We start from the raw sequence: 12,538 nt of genomic DNA on the forward strand, positions 1-12,538 counted from the left end.
ATAGCGATATTTATTTTTAAGCCCTTTTTTCAATGTTTACAATTTCAATGTTCAGAGCTGTGGGAAGTTATGGGGGTCATCAGACAACAATTATTTAACAACAGTAACTGTTGCGATTCCAAAAGTCAAATCATAGAACCGTTCAAAGAGAAATTGTCAATGTCACACGCAAAATATACAGTGTAAATATCCTTAAATCAAACTCGACTTTCTCCAGAAGCATTTCTGTATATTACCTATAGAAATAGTTTTTCATCTGTGTGCGTACAGTGAAATCAACATTTACTGCAAGTTATTCATAACGATCCAATCCTTTCAAGCATCATTTTAAGTAATGAAGTACTTGAATTCCTTCACTTCCTGGACTGTAATGCTTCATTTCAGGATAATTACACCCTCCCTGTGATGTATTTTACTCTTAGTACCGTAACCCCCTCGTGATGTAGCTCCTGTCTGGGAGCTCTGCTGAGGGCAGTAGCATGATCAGAAGGTGACACTCTGACATGCTCCCCGAAATCTAAATAGCCCCAGTGTGAGACAGTGATTAACGCAGGTACCTTAGGGGCTGCAGCGCCAACCCCCTGCCTTGACGAGGGGGGTGAAGAATTGCAGTAGAAATCGGTTAGGCTGGCAGAGAGCACAGCTGATGTGGGACTGGGAGCCAATTTGTCCAACCGGACTAAGTAGAGGCACTTCAATGTATTTTCCCCCATTAAACACCCTGCCATGTATTTAAATTAGAAACTTTTCCTTCACATTTAAACACCTTGGAGCTAAGCTGGGTTGATGCATTTCCACTTACAGTGGTACAGTTTTAATTAGGTGCTTAATCAGATGCTCATGCAACACAAAGCAGTCAATAATTGGTGTGCTTTCATGAATTAACTTGTCTTGTGCTGTGCATCACTTTAAAAAAAAAAGATGGTGAGAGGGAGTGTCAAAATTTTAGGCATTAAAAAATGGAAATTAGGTGTCAGTTCAGTTCTCATACGTTTAGCCCTTTGGCCCTCAAAAGTGCTTTTGGCTCTGTGACATTGCTTTATCCGCCCCACCAGAAAATGCTGTAGGGAACCAGGTAATTACAGCCGACCTTCACGAGGTATCGTTCTACCAGCTATGTGCCAAAATTCAAATGGTTCTGTTTGTTTATCTTTCATTCCGCTTTGCAATTCTTAGATCCCATTTACAAACTGGAACTGAAATAACCAAAGCAAGTTAAGAAGGGAGCGGCATCAGGCATAGGTGGGGGTAAAACAATAAAGAGAAAGAACTGACTATGCAAAAAGGAACATCCCAAACTATCAGACCCCCAGACTCCCGTCCAACTGAACCCACCCCAGCCAGGCATATCAAGCTGGGCCCATGAAAAATCGCCCAGCCCGTCTGGCAGCGAATGCTGCGTGTTCCAGACGGAGCTATGGTGTGTGCGCCTGCTCTGCTGACGTGCTGCTTTGGTACGGAAGGCACCACGGCCACAGGGAGCAGAGACATGGACTCCTACAAAACAAAATCCCAGATACACCTCCAACATCCCATCCCCTCCCGCACCTCCCCACTGTCTGCCATCCCCTCCCCAACCTCCACATGGCCATTCTCAGCCATTGCTAACAGTTCCTTCCAGCCTTCAGCACTATAAATAAATAAAACATGGTGTTACACACGGCAGATGGTGCCCGAGAAACCTGGCATTTGATACAGGCATCTGATACAGTTCCACGTGGGAAACTAGTCGTTAAATTGGAGAAGATGGGGATTAATATGAGAAGTGAAAGGTTAATAAAGCATTGGTTAAAGGGGAGTCTACAAGAGAGTCATACTGAACAGCGAGTTGTCAGGCTGGAGGGAGGTTACTAGTGGAGTTCCTCAGAGATCAGTTTTGGGACCAATCTTACTCAACATTTCTATTAGTGACCTTGGCACAAAAAGTGGGAGTGTGACACTATGGAGGACAAGAAAATCATACCAGAAGAACTGCATGACCTTGAAAGCTGGAGTAATAGAAATGGGATGAAAATTAATATTGCAAAATTATGCACTTAAGGACTATTGACAAGAATTTTTGCAATGAGCGGGGGACTTATCAGTTGGAAGTGATGGCGGAGAAAGACCTAAGTGCATTGGTTGATCACAGGATAATTATGAGCTGCCAGTGTGGTGTGGCCGTGAAATAGGCTAATGCCGTCTTAGGATGCATCAGGCGAGGTATTTCCAGTAGACACAGGGAAGGGTTAGTACTTCTGGCCTTAAAGTCTGTGAGTCTATAAGCTGTGCCTTGCGTTGCACAGACACTGCTGGAGCTCAGGACCCATCGTGCTGCGCACGGCAGAGACCCTGACTGAGATCAGCACCCGCGTTGCGCTGGGCGCTGCACAGTCAGAGAGGGACAGTCCTTGCTCAGCTCTGGAATGGTCTTACAAGAGGGGCTGTGGAGTCTCTTTCCCTGGAAGTTTTTAAGAGCAGTGTGACGAAGTGGGGCTCTTCTGAATGTTTCCTCTGAATACTGTGTGGGTGCCTCAGTTTCCCCTAGGCATTTCTTAAGTCTCCAGTGTGCATAAATGGCCGACACTTTGTATCCTAGCAACAAATGGCTGGGGCCCTTCCCCCCCGCAAGGGGATAGCTAAAGGTGAACAGAGAGATCAGGTGACCTCCCGGCCTAGCAAAGAGACAAAGCCCAGAGGAGGAGGGGCTGGAGGGGGTTTCAGTTTGGGAGCTGGCTGGGGACGAGGAGTGAGGGCAGACCTGGGGCCCAGCGAGCCAGAATGGACCCGGCTGAGGGGTCCAGTTCTCTGTATCTACAAGCTCAGTTTTAGACCGTGTTCCTGTCATCGAATAAACCTCTGTGTTACTGGCTGGCTAAGAGTCACGTCTGACTGCGAAGTGGGGGGGCAGGACCCTGTGGCTTCCCCAGGACCCCACCTGGGCGGGCTCGCTGTGGGAAGCGCACAGAGGGGCATATGTTGAATGCTCCAAGGAGAGACCCAGGAGGTGAAGCCGTGGGAGCTTCTTACCCTGGAGACAGTCTGCTCCAAGGGAGAGGAGGCTCCCCAAAGTCCTGCCTGGCTTCGTGAGGAGCAGTTCCAGGGCATCGCCCGGGGGCTCCGTGACAAGCAGGTAGGACAAAGCTCTGTCAGAGGGAATCTACATAGACTTGGTCCTGCCCCCGCAGAGAGAGCTGGACTTGATGACATCTTGAGCTCCTGCCCAGCACTACATGTCTCTGATGCTATGAAATAGATACGTATAAAACACAAAGTACTGAGTAAAACCCACAACATGTCAGGCAATTCAGGAAAAAAAAAACACCACAGCATAAAATGACAATACAAAGGAAAAGAAAACAACACAATGCTCACTAATACACCCTAGGACCAAATTACACAATGAAAAGAGCTCAACTCAAACCAGCACGACACAGACACCAAATACACTGAGGCAAAACAATGCACCATAAAACTATGCAACACAACATGGTGCAGTCACAAATGGCACCATGCAAAACAGCTCAGCATAGAACAGGGCACAGCACAAAACAGAAATATTTCAGTGTAGGCCTGGAAGGGATCTTGAGAGGGCGTCTACTCCAGCCTCCTGTGCTGAGGCAGGACCAAGTATCCCTAGACATTCCCAGATTCGTGTACCTCTAACCTGGTCTTAGAAACCTCCAGTAAATGCCACAGCCTCCCTTGGAAGCCAATGCAAGGCAGACACAGCCCAAAACAAGCTGTACACACACACGCTGGGCTTAGGGTTAAGGGGAGAGGCAAGAATTCAAACAATCTGGGTTCAGTTCCCAGTTTTGCCCCAAATTCTCCATGGAAACTTGAGCAAATTACTTCAGCTCTCAGAGCTTCAGTTTCCCCATCTGTAAAATGGAGAGTCGCCTCCCACCATTGGCCTATTTAGCCTCTGAGCTTTTTGTGGCAAGGCCTCTCTGTCCCTGTGGGCACATCTACACTGCAGTCAGACACCGGCGGCTGGCCCGTGCCCACTGACTTGGGCTCACACGGCTCAGGCTGCAGGGCTGTTTAACTGTGGTGTCCATGTTCCGGCTGGGGCTGCAGCCCAAGGTCTGGCACCCTCCCACCTCGCAGGGTCCTACAGCCTGGCCCCAGCCTGAGCCTAGACATCTACACTGCAATTAACCAGCCCCTTCGCCTGAGCCCTGTGAGCCTGAGGCAGCTGCCATGGGCCAGCTTGGGGGCGGGGGTTTAACGGCAGGGTAGAGATACCCTTGGTGTCTGTTCAGCACCTGTCACAATGGGGACCCTGACCTCGGTCAGTGTCTGTGCAGAGCCCTGCACAACAGGGGGCCTGATCTCAGTCGGGGGCTCTGCAACTCCCGGCATTACAGGATCCCGGATTTTGTTTAGGGCCCCTGCAGCGCGTGGCAAAATGTGGGGCCAGGAGCTCTGTCAGGGTCAGTGCAGTGCCCTCTACAGTGGTGGGGCATGATCTGGGTTGGGATCAGTGCAGTGCAAGGCCCAGCGGGGACACAGATCTCAGTTGAGGTCTCTGAAGTGCCCCGCACAATGGAGGGAGCAATCTGGGCTGCAGTCGTGCACTGCCTGGCACAAGGGGGGGCCGTGATCTCGGTCCAGGTCTCAGTTTTACCTGGCACAACAGTGGGGGTCTGATCTCACCTGGGGTCTCTGCAGCGCCTGGCAGAACAGGGCCACGCTCAGTACGATAAGAGCCCTGATCTCAGTCACACACCTGGAGAGAAAAGCGGGAAGATTTTTGAGAATTCAATATCAGTATTTCAGAACAGAGGAGAAAATGGGGCACAAACTAAATATTTGCCAATATAAGGGACAAACATTAACATCTGGGGCAATTTTATGTTACCATTCAACCATTTAAGAGAAAAGAGGAGAAATTTGATTATACAGCGATATTGAATCAGCAACAGAATGGGATGGATTTTTCTTGCCTCACATTCCCATGGCTGGCAGGGAGCCCTGGGTGATGTGGCTTTCACAGGGAAGAGGAGTGGGGCTGGAGTCAGAAGGTCGCTGGCTGTGACTGAGGAAGTCACTGGCTGGGGGGGTCTGGGAATGTAACGGGGGGGGGCTGCTGGGTTGGGCAGGGTGGGGGAGGGGGAAGTAGCTGGACTGGGAAACCTGGGGCTGGGCCGTCTCCATGGGGGACGCTTGTTCCTCCCCCCCCCTTCCTGGCCCTTCCCAGGCCCCGTTGCCAGCAGAGAGGCCCGCCCCCACCCCCAGCCCAGAGGTGTCCCTGTCTCAGGGCCCCCCCAGCCTCTGCCCAGCTCAGGAATCACTCGGGGGAACCATTTCCCACCCGCACAAGGACAAATCCCTGCAGGGGAAATGGGGGAAACCCCCAAACCCGAGCTCTGAACTGGCCACTGGCGAAGGGGAGAGAAAATGGGGCACAGTCGGGGGGGGGGCAGGGAACTTCTCAGGGGTTGGGGAGGGGTCACCTCGTGGCTCTCTAGGGAGAAAGGGGGCGGGGGCGGGGCTCCCACGGGGCAGCGGTAAGTCCGAGGGGTCTCAGCCCCCTTTCTCTCCCGCTCCTCGGGGTCACCTGCCCCCGGCCATGTCCGGGCTGCACCGACACTTCCCCCTTTCCCAGCCCCCGGGACCCCCGCCCGGTCTCCACCCCGGGAGACCCCCTCCCCGCTGCCCCGCCCGGGCTCCTGGCTCACAATGGAGCAGCGCGCGGCGCTCACCCAGCAGCTGATCACACTCCGCCCCGCCCCGATCTGCGCATGCCCAGAGCCGGGAGACACAAAACTTTTCTCCGGCTCCGGGAGAGGCGCCAACGGCCCCGCGCGCGTTCGCAGTCCGGGTCCGCCTCCCTCGCCGACGTCACGTCCTGTCCAGGGAGCGTGAGGAACTACATCTCCCAGCCTGCCCCGGGGGCGCTTCCGCCCTCCCAGCCCAGGAAGGAGGTCCCCGGGGCCAGCCTGACCCGCCCCACCGCTCCTCCTTCCCCCGGCCCCGCCCCTTCCCCAGCCGGTGCCTCTCAGACCCCCGCCTGTTCCCGGGAGCGGCAGAGCCGGGGGGCTCGTGACCCCCCCGTAATAACCGGCCCCGAACAGCCCCCGACCCCGGCCCCGCCCGGCAGGAGCGTGTCCCGCCCCCCACGCGTGTCCCCGGCCCCCGGGCCCCGCTGCCGCACACAGGGGCGGGGGCGGGGGCGGGGGCCGGGCGGGGGGGCAGGAAGGGGCGGCTCCTCCCCGGGCCTGGCCCCGCCCCGGGGCCCCTCGCAGGGGGGTTGGGACCCGCGGGGAAGCGGGACCCGCCTCAGCCCGGAGGGGGCAGGAGAGGGGCCGGGTCTCCCCAGGGGAAAAGCGGGGGCGGGGCTGGTGTAGCAGCTCGGCCCCTCCCCCCCCCGCGGTGCCCGGCTCAGCAGAGGGGTCAGCTGGATCCCAGCCGCTGCAGCCCGGGGGCGGGGGGGTTGCAGGGCACGGGAAGGGGCTGGGGCAGCTGGGACTGGGAGCAGTGGGGGGAGCGGGAGGAAGGAGGCAGGAGCCGGGAGCGGGGGCGGGAGGCAGGAGCCGGGAGCGCACAGAACCGGGAGCATCAGCCCCCGGCAGCTCCGGAGAGACCAGACGCTGCTGCCTCCATCGGGAGCTGAGCAGCTGCTGCTTCCCCAGCCGGGGGTGGGCAGGGGCGTCCTTAGGATTTCTGGTGCCCTAGGCAAGATTATTAAACTGGTGCCCCTGTGCTTGATCTGCTCTTAGCAACACAAATATAAGCATACAGTATTGGAAAACTTGCCACATTCACGGTATTAAAACCAGTTTAACTTAACTAAGCACACTGTAATGCTGATGCACTAGCACTAAAGAAGTAGCACTATAGAAAAAATTCTGATTTGACAGAATGATGCAAATAATATACTTTTTTTAATTTGTCAAAATTTTATTGGAAATTTATATGAAGAGGTATTGAAACAAAGATTTGTTTTTAATTAAAAGCAATCTTTCTGGCTTTTTTGGCTGCAAAATCAGTTTAACAAGCTGGGTTTCCAAACAGTGCGAAAATATAACCCTAGTTTTACTGCTAGGTAAAGCACAAAGTGACCAAAATGAAGTCAGCACAGAATCATCTCATCTAGATTAAGGTAGCACAGAAATGTTACAGAAGTCCTATTGTGCCTTATTTTTGTTTGGAAAGACATTGGCAATAGCAGCACATTCATATGATAAAATACATGATAAATCACTGTCTCTAAAGTTCCATCAAAAACTGACATTTTCACAGCTCTAGCATGAGCTGCTGTACAGATTCTTCACAAGGAAGTGTCCGTGGCCTTTTTAACTCATATTAACTATGTATTTACTTTATGAAAGTTGGAGAAAACATTGTGAAAATGTAAAATGTAAAACATTGGCTGCCCAACTTCTGGGCTGGCAAAAGCTATACTGACTCACAGGAAAAAAAAAGCAGAAGAATCTTAGTACAACATATGGTCAGTCTATACCAGGGGTCGGCAACCTTTCAGAAGTGGTGTGCCAAGTTCACTGTAATTTAAGGTTTCTCGTGCCAGTAATACATTTTAATGTTTGTAGAAGGTCTCTCTCTATGTCTATATTATATAAATAAACTATTATTATCTGAGGTCCTGCTCAGGCCGCTGCCAGCTGAGTAAATGGAACCCCAGACCGGGTGCAGGCTGAGCGGGGCTGGTGGCTGGAACCCTAGACAAGGATCCCAGGCCCTGCTCAGTCCGCTGCTGGTCTGGGGTTCTGACCACCAACTCCTGCCAGCCAGGATCCCGGCCGCCAACCCCCCTCAGCCAGCTACCAGCCTGGGATTCTGCTCACCCAGGCTGGCAGGAGGCAGAGTGGGGCCGGCGGCTGGGCTCCTGACTGGCAAGGGGCCGGCAGCCAGAACCCCGGAGTAGCAGTAGGCTGAGTGCTGCCAGCACCCCAGACTGGCAGCAGACTGAGCCACTCAACCCCCCCACCGGCCCTGCTCAGCCCGCCACCAGCCCACTCAGCCCGCTGCCGGCTGAATGAATGGAACCCCAGGCTGACAGCAGGTTGAGTGGTTCAGCCAGCCTGCTCAGCCCTCTGCCAGCCTGGGGTTCCTTGGGGGTTCCTTCCGGGGCGGGGCGGGCCAGGCTGCGGACGTGACTCAGGCTTGGGCCGCATGGCCGCGCTTTCCTGATGAGGCATGAAGCAGGCAAAGAGCTTTGTACAGCGTACAGGGAAGAGGGAGGGAGGCGTCTTTGAGCCGGCCTGTCTCCTCCGCTTCTCCCTTGCCGCTTGGGCGGAGGCGGGAAGGGAGCGAAATGTTCCCGGCTGAAAGTTTCTGTGCTCGGCCTTGAGGATTAAGCCTGAGCCTCCAGCACGGCTGCTGGCAGATGGGTTTCTGAATGGCATCCAGCCCGCTCTTTGGACCACCAGCTGAAAGCACTGAGGCCAAGAGGCAGCAAAATGGGACCTTTGAGGCACCCCCACAGGCCTCAGGGAAGCAGCACGGGATTAGCATCATCCCTGGGTGGGCTCGAACCACCATCCTTTGGGTTAACAGCCGAACGCGCTGACCCATTGCGCCACAGAGACACAGCTGTATTGAGCACAAAAGCCAGGAATCAGCTCAGGGTACAGTATAGCACACGCATGCAGTGGTTAGCCAAGCAACAGCAAGGAACTGGACTGCTATGGAGCGAAAGATCTGTGGGAAGGAACCGAAAAGAGCACCGGGGCTGTGGTACAGCGCTCGCATACACTTTTTTTGGCCTGTTTTGCTGGAAGAGTTAGCAGAGCGAGATTGTTAGTCACAGATCAGTGGGTGGGTTTATGCAAATACTGGACTCTTGGACCCGAGCAGAGGGGTGAGCACACGACTTCTGTGGCACACACAGCACTTCTGCAACTAACCTTTGCTATCTCACTCCCTAACAACACACCTTTTACCTCTCAGGACCAAAATACACTGTGAAACAGATCTAAAGGCATAAGCTTAGGGTGAGCAACTGCAGCACTAACAACAATTTTAAGAGATTCAAAACCGCCTCTTTTTCCACACCAGGAACAGCAACAAGGACATCAGCAGCACCTGCAAGAGACCAACAAACATCCATTTCTACCTCCTGCCACGTGCTGCCCATACCCCTTAATGGTGAGTACTTTTAAGACGAGCGTGACGCTCTCAGGCCTCAAATGCCAGGTACAGTTACTCTGTCCTTGATCCAAAATCAACAGGAAAATACACTGGATTACTCCTGCCCCAATAACAAAGAGACTGGGGATCCCGCAGCAGCTGAAATGACCGTTTGGACAAGCACTCCCATCATGCAATCCGGGGTGGGTGTAACCATGCAAATGACATCAGCCCCAAAAGGCCTTGACAACACATCACCAACAGATGGCAGGGTTGACTTCATACTGACCCTGCTTCAACGAGATTGTGGCAAAGATTCCAAAACACCGAACGTTAAAACTCGCCAAACGCGGGTCAATCCATCCTCATCGTCGTATCCGCTCGTTATACTCCACACCCGAACGTAGCCCTCATATGGACAACATACCCTCCTAACTCAGTGGCTGTACGTTAACCTTTTACCCCCAGTCAGGGCTATTGCAGATTATGTATTCCTTACGCCACCCCATTTTAAACCGAACTTTGCACCCCTTGGGTAAGCTGTACGTTGTTCCCTGAGCACCAGAAACTTCTACGCCGAAACTCTGTACCGTACACTTTTTTTTCTTTGAACCTCATCTTAATAAAATGCTGACTTTTGTTCGAGATCCCGGCTCCTCTTTCTTTGCAAGGCGTGTGCGTTCGCTCCGCGTTTTAGTCTGCTAATATGGCGGGGGGCGATTGAGCCAGAGGTGCTTGCCTGCTGCCGACACGGGTCCAAGGCTGAACCTTGTCCCCCACAAGCGTAACTGCAAACAGTTTAAGAAGTGCTCCCGTCTCCGGCACTCAGCTACCCAGCTCCCAATGGGGTCCAAACCCCAAATAGATCCTTTTTACCCTGTAGAAGCTAGCTGTAAAATCCTGTGACCAGGGCAGCTGCCTAGCAGCCTGCGCATCTGCCTGCCAGCATGAGAGCGTGTAAGGCACTAATCCGGATAGTGGCGGCTAGGTGGCAGGGGGAGGGTGTGAAGAACCAGCAGAGTGGCGCAGCGGGAGCGTGCTGGGCCCATAACCAAGAAGTTGATGGATTGAAACCATCCTCTGCTACGCGTGCGCTTGTTTCTTTTCCCTCTGGGCCTTCAAGCGAGCTGGTGACCAGCAGAGCCCCAAGAGCCTGGGGCAAGAGGTGGCTGAGGCGAAGCGGCGGCCTGCCAGGGAGCTCCCTGGCACCTCTGGCTGCCTGGGCTGAAGGCAAGAGGCAGGCCTGGGCGTGGCGAGGGCCTCCTGTCCAGGAATGAGGCTGCAGTGCTTCCTGGTCCCCTTTTCCCACCCACACCGGCAGGCGGCTGCTGCAGGAGAACACGAGGGAGGCTCTGGGGGCACTAGGCAGCGCTGTGTGTGTGGCTGTCAGGGGAAAGAGCCGAGGCTCCCGACTCGACCTGCCATTGACTCGCGTGGCTCTGCGTGCCATCAGCCGGGGCGGGGCGGGCCAGGCCGCGGACGTGACTCAGGCTTGGGCCGCATGGCCGTGCTTTCCTGACGAGGCATGAGGCAGGCCAAGAGCTTTGCACAGCATACAGGGAAGTGGGAGGGAGGTGTCTTTGAGCCGGCCTGTCTCCTTCGCTGTATTGAGCACAAAAGCCGGGCATCAGCTCAGGGTACGGTATAGCACATGCATGCAGTGGATAGACAAGCAACAGCAAGGAACTGGACTGGTATGGAGCGAAAGTTCTGTGGGAAGGAACCGAAAAGAGCAATGGGGCTGTGGTACAGCGCTCGCATACACTTTCTTTGGTCCGTTTTGCTGGAAGAGTTAACAGTGAGAGACTGCTAGTCACAGGTCAGTGGGTGGGTTTGTGTAAAGTAGGAGTCTACAGGGAACTGTCTTTGAACAGAAGGAAGGAGAGGAACCAGTGAGAGGAGGGAGGCTGAAAGACTTCTCTCTGAACAGCATTCTGTGTTAATGGTTCTTGCTTTGAACTCCTCAATTGGAGTCATTTCAGGGAAGTGATCCTCACTTAGTTACCTAATTTTCAAAGTCATGTGAATGGTGTTTGGTGCGTGTCTGGGAGCTCGTCATGGCGAGGTAGAAAGCAGTGGGGGCAGAGAGGCTGTGTAACAACCAAGGGTGTCAGCCTTGTTTTTTGGCTTTTTAGAGCCCAGATCCAAGGGTATATTACTTTTGTTCACTGAATTGTTGGGTAGTAAGTCATCTGTTGGACTTTGATTTATTGTCTTTTGTCTGCAGGTAGTAAATCAATCACCAAATATGCTCCTGTTGATTCTGCAACTTTAGCAGGGTGGGAGGGGAGGGCAGTGGAGTGGATGGGGGGGGCCCACCTGTCAATCCTGTGCCGTGAGGGCAGGAGGTAAGTTACAATAAGATATATCAACTTCAGCTACACTATTCTTGTAGCTGAAGTTTTGTGTTTTACATTGACCCTGTTCCCCCACCCTTCCCCCAGTGTAAACCAGGCAAAAGTGTAAGTAGTCTCTTAGCCTATCCATGGTGTGATCAAGTGTCTTGGGGTCTATCTACACTATGAAATTAGGTCAAATTTATAGAAGTGGGTTTTTTAGGAATTGTTTTCATACAGTCGATTGTGTGTGTCCCAACACAAAGGGCTCTAAGTGCATTAAGTCACTGGACTGCATCCACAGTACCAAGGGAGCGTCAACTTCTGGAGCGTTGCAATTTGGGTAGCTGTGGGTAGCTATCCCACAATCTCCGCTGTCCATTGGGATTCTGGGTTGAGATCCCAATGCCTGATGGGGCAAAAACAGTGTCGCGGGTGATTCTGGGTACATGTCATCAGACCCTCCTCGCCCTCCCTCCCTCCCTCCCTCCGTGAAAGCAACAGCAGACAATCATTTCGCACCTTTTTTCCTGGGTTACCTGAGCAGACGCCATACCACGGCAAGCATGGAGCCCGCTCAGCTCACCGTCACACCGTACGTCTCCTGGGGTCTGGCAGACATGGAACTGCATTGCTACACAGCAGCAGCTCATTGTCTTTTGGCAGCAGAAGGTGCATTATGATTGGTAGCCATTGTCATTGTACTCCTAGGTGCTCTTTTAGCTGATCTCAGTGAGATCAGTTGGGGTGCCTGGGCAGACAAGGGAGTGACTCAGCCAGCTCATTCCCATCTTCTGCCAAGCAACCAGGAGAGGACGATGGCTAGCAGTTGTACTGCCCCGTTTGCTACCAGCCTAAAATGTAAAAGCTAGATGGATCAAAACAAGAAATTGACCTGATTTGTTTTGTGAAATCAACGGCCTGCTAAACCCACGGTTTTGAGTTCAATCCTTGAGGGGGCCATTCTGTGTGACAGTTGTTTGTGTTTCTTCTTGATGCAAAGCCACCCCTTTTGTTGATTTTAATTCCCTGTAAGCCATGCCGTCAGTCGCCCCTCCCTCCATTAGAGCAATGGCAGACAATTGTTTCACACCTTTTCTCAGTGCAGAACCAGAAGCTGCAAA

The 12,538-nt window shown here is 53.2% G+C and overlaps 1 protein-coding gene and 1 non-coding gene across 2 annotated transcripts in view; both read right to left on the reverse strand.

Annotated features, from left to right (window-relative positions):
• LOC120375400 (zinc finger protein 850-like) overlaps positions 1-12,538 on the reverse strand; it is a gene marked incomplete at both ends in the record, with an annotated part of 188,503 nt that overhangs the window by 18,218 nt on the left and 157,747 nt on the right. The gene's annotated exons all lie outside the window — the stretch shown is intronic.
• Positions 8,464-8,537, reverse strand: TRNAN-GUU. The gene has a single exon. It is a non-coding gene; the product is annotated as a tRNA-Asn (tRNA).

The sequence above is a fragment of the Mauremys reevesii genome, linkage group 12 (genome assembly GCF_016161935.1).
Source record: "Mauremys reevesii isolate NIE-2019 linkage group 12, ASM1616193v1, whole genome shotgun sequence".
NCBI classification, from domain to species: domain Eukaryota; kingdom Metazoa; phylum Chordata; order Testudines; family Geoemydidae; genus Mauremys; species Mauremys reevesii.